This window comes from Panthera pardus, unplaced genomic scaffold (genome assembly GCF_024362965.1).
Source record: "Panthera pardus isolate Hobbes unplaced genomic scaffold, ASM2436296v1 HiC_scaffold_11, whole genome shotgun sequence".
NCBI lineage: Eukaryota > Metazoa > Chordata > Mammalia > Carnivora > Felidae > Panthera > Panthera pardus.
Genome location: NW_026526666.1, coordinates 93,148,152 through 93,152,141, shown reverse-complemented (window position 1 = coordinate 93,152,141; position 3,990 = coordinate 93,148,152). Strand labels below are relative to the sequence as shown.

The following is a 3,990-nucleotide window of genomic DNA, read 5'->3' as shown; positions in this document are numbered from 1 at the left end:
TGTCGAGAGGCAGAGGGCAGAGGGCAGGCTCAGAAGGGCGTTGCTTAGCTGGGGTTCCTATGCTTGTGGACAGCAGCCCTTTGTTGCCAGAGGCTTTAGTGCTGTGCCTTCAAGCCCACGACCCCTGGAGCTGCGATTTCTCACAGAGCCTCCCTTGGAGACCTGAGCCTGTCCCCTCCATGCCTGACCCTCTGGTAAGGGCACCTTCATCTGCCCTTTAAGCTGCTGGGGAGCAGAGGGCTTCCCTTGGAGCTCTGGAGGAGGGTTATGGGACCAGCAGGGACTGCTTGTCCACAGGCAAAACCACAGACTCCCCTTAACATTTGGTGGCGGGGGGCGGGGGGGGGCAGTGGAGGGGGCATGTCATTGGCCCACTGACAGTGGCACCTTTCAGTGTTGATCCACTCTAGGTCGAGAGGGCCCTGTCTACTCATCCAGCACAGCTAGGTGGGGGCAGATGTGGCCAGTGTTCAGGCCACCGCTCCTAGACAGGTGGGGGATGTCCAAGGTTCCAGAGACTAGGGGAAAGGCGCCTTCCTTGGCCACGCCAGTGGCTTCTTCATATCCCTTCTCTTTAAAAGTTGAAATCTTTGGGGAATGGTTCAAGCCCCTCACTTTGCCTCCCTTGGAACTTTTTACTACCTTCACCTATTTATCAAAATTATATTCGTCTCCACCGTCACCATTGTTATCATCTATATTTGGATCACCTTTATCAAGTGCTGCTAGGTTAGAGGCACTTGTGACAGCTGGGCACATGAGGCCACCTCTTCGCTCAACCCATGCCGCTTGCTCTCAGCCAACAAGACATTCCCGGAGGGAAGGGCTGCTGCTTTGGGATTCACTGAACCCGAGTACCTCCCTCCTGGGGAACTGGGCTGGCAAGATGCTAGGACACTTTCCTGCGTGGATGCCGCTTCTGTGACAAATGCTCACCTGTTTTCTCGTCTTTAGACTTGGTAACATCAAGCCTGTCCTGGACCACGGCCAGGGTGGCTCGTATCTCTGGTTTAGAGGAACCTATGGATACACGGAGAGAAACAGACTCTTTGGTAGCAGCAGATACCTGGACATGTGTGGCCCATGGAGATCAGCCCAGTTTTCAACTGGGGCATCTACTGCGGGAGACTTTTGGTTCTTCAAGCTCTGGACAGAAAGGAAGACTGTGTTGTCCCTTGGTGACCCAGTCCCCGTGTTTGTAACCATCACAGCCAGGAAGCAGCTCTTAAGGTCAACCACAGTCTTCATCCACATTCCTTGAATGGTCAGTCCTCCCCCCTGGAGGCCTGGCTCAGAAATCATCTTGAGTCCCCTTACATACCCAGGAGCAGAGCTCTCAGGCAGGTGACATCAAAACCACCCAGCCTCACTCCCAGGAGGTGACATTCCCATGCTAGGACCAATCTCAAATCTCCCCCCGCCCCCCCTCCCCCCCACCGTGATGAAATGGGAATAAACCAAGTGATTTCTCTTTATGTCCAATTTCTCTGGAGTTCTCCCAAGCCACCATCTTGGTAGAAAATGGGACTTATTCTCCCTGGAGCCCCACCCCCACCTGGCAAAATTTCCCTAAAATCCTGTGTATTAATGTGTCTAGCCAACTCAGTCCATAAAACTCCATCTTGGGCTGGCAGCTCACAACCTCACCGGAGAGATGATGTGGGACAAGAGGTACAAGGCTTCAAACTCTTGAGGGTTGACCACAGCCTAAGAAAGAAGGCCTGAATCCCCGTGGCCAGGTCAGCCCAGAAGCAATCCCCATCCATTCCTGTAAATAGAATCCATAGCCAAATAAGAGATGTTTCCTCCAACTTACCACAAGTAGCTGTTGGTCCTACCTATGGGGGGGGAGGTCCCTCTTCTGAGCGCATTGTACATTAGTTGGAAATGTGGTGATGTGCTGTTCGTTTATAGGAAGTCGACTTTTATATAAATATATATATATATATACTAAAAAAGGAAAGAAAACCCCCACAGTGTGTGTTGTGCTAGTGGGCAGAGACCATCTGTAGGGATATATTTGCATATTGTGTGTTTCAAATTATACATTCCAGGCTCTGTTGGGTTCTTTCATTTTTATTGCTTTGTTTTTTTCATTTGCTGTTTTCTCTCTTGCTATGAAAAAAGAAAGAAGTGATGTGTAAGAACCAAGCTATGCTTCATACTCTTGTTTTTTACTTGATTTACCTTTGCCATTCTTTTGCCAGAAGAACATGAAGAAGAGAGATAGAGGAATGAGACAGAAGGAAAGAAGGATGAAGAGGGGGGTTTGCCCAGAAGACAAATGAGAAGGTCAGATTTCCAATCTGACTATGGCTTGAGAGCAGAGCAGGTCCGAGACTTGGCCCCGACTCCACGGAGATCCAACGTTGTTTCAGATGGGGCTGGTGAAGCATGCTGAGATTTGGATCCTGGAACTTGGTGAAATTCCATGATTGCCCGAAAAAGACATTCTCTGGGGCCTCTCTCAGGTTGATGTTCTCGCCCAGCTCCCGATGTTCCCTTCACTACTAGATGCTTCTTGAGGTTGTCCGCTCTCTCCTGCAAAGGCACCGAACCGAGACCAAAATGGGGGTACTCCGGCCGCCATCTTGAAATGCTCAGAGGCAGCTGTGTACTGGGGACTCTTTCCGTCAGCTCTAACACGGCCAATCCCCCACCTGGGACGTATCCACATAGCACTCTAGATCATTCCTTCTTCCTAGTAATTGCAACTCGGTTGCTTTCGTGTTTGACTCACAGCCATATGCCTCCATGTGGAAGTGAGTGTGTGTGCATGAGAGTGTGAGTGGGGCGTGTGAGTGGGCTTGTGGGTGCAAGGGTGTGTGTTTAAATATAATCGCACCATAATTTATTCAGCTATATGGAGTAGTAGATTAGAAAGAGAAACTGGCATTTGCTTTAACTACCTGCTTGTGAGCGCTTCCTCTGTAACTCAGGCGTAACTGTTATACATTAAAAGAAATTAAAGCATTTCCAAGGTTCTGTGTCCTTAATTGACTGTCATTAGGCAGCTGCCCTAAAAGGGACCGAGGGGTGACTGAGAAGCTCTTTGACCTAATTTAGAGGGTCAGAATAGGACCACCGGGCCCCTCAGTGCCAAGCAGCTGTTAGACAGGTAGTGGATGCTTAATCAGTATTTGACCAATGGAATGCTGTTGTTTTAAGCATCTCTCTGATGAAATTTCAGTTCTCTTCACCAGGACAGACTTCCTGCTGCTAAGCTTAGAGCCCTCAGTGTCCCTTTCCTAGGACATAGAATTTGGAAGGTAGGAGAGAGCTCAGAAACGTCCATGTTTCCTTAAGGAGCAGAACCTGATATGGGGATTCATGGGCAGGTGGATTTATGGAGGGGGAGCCCTCAAGAGAAATGCATAAACGAGTGAAGGAAGCAACACAGGACAGGGAGGGAGCTAAGCAGATGGAGCTTTTAACCGGAGTCTAGTTTCAACCTGACAGTGCCGGGGACTCTCGAGCACGAGTAGCACAGAGCTAGTCTCATCTTGAGACTAGAAGACTGGCCTCTTGTGCTAAACTGTCAGTCATTCATTGGCTGCTGGCTGTTCCTAGGGAATGTGGGTATGTGGATATGTGGGTAAAGGCTAATGTACCCAAACAACTCTGGCCCAAGTGCGTCCTGTGGGCTGGGGGCAGTTCTCCAGAGAAAGGTGCAAGGATGCACCCATAGCAGCGACAACACGTCCGTTAGGGTACAGGGGCACTGGCTCAGTGAAAGGGATCTGGGCAAGGAACAGCAGCTTCTACTCCACATATGTTCCCCTGGCTCTAAATTGGGTTACCTGTGTCATTCCAGTGTATGGGTTTACTGGGATGATCTGCACAGGAGGGGGGCGAGATGAAGGGGTTGCTGAGAGATACTGTATATGGAGGATCGGTAAGGTGTTTTATGGACCTGAGCCCATCTAACCCAGCCAAGTGTTCCAGGTTAGGACTACAGGAGATTGGATCTTCCCTCCCCCGCTTAGTGTT

At 50.0% G+C, this 3,990-nt stretch overlaps 1 protein-coding gene across 3 annotated transcripts in view; it reads left to right on the top strand.

Moving 5' to 3' along the window:
- The window catches only part of PAX7 (paired box 7), a 101,691-nt gene extending 98,716 nt beyond the window's left edge, over positions 1-2,975 (top strand). For all 3 annotated transcript variants that reach the window (XM_053898904.1, XM_053898903.1, XM_053898905.1), the window contains exon 9: positions 1-2,975. This exon is cut by the window's left edge and continues 998 nt beyond it. The gene's annotated coding sequence lies outside the window, so the exon portion shown is untranslated.
- The last annotated feature ends 1,015 nt before the right edge of the window (positions 2,976-3,990 follow it).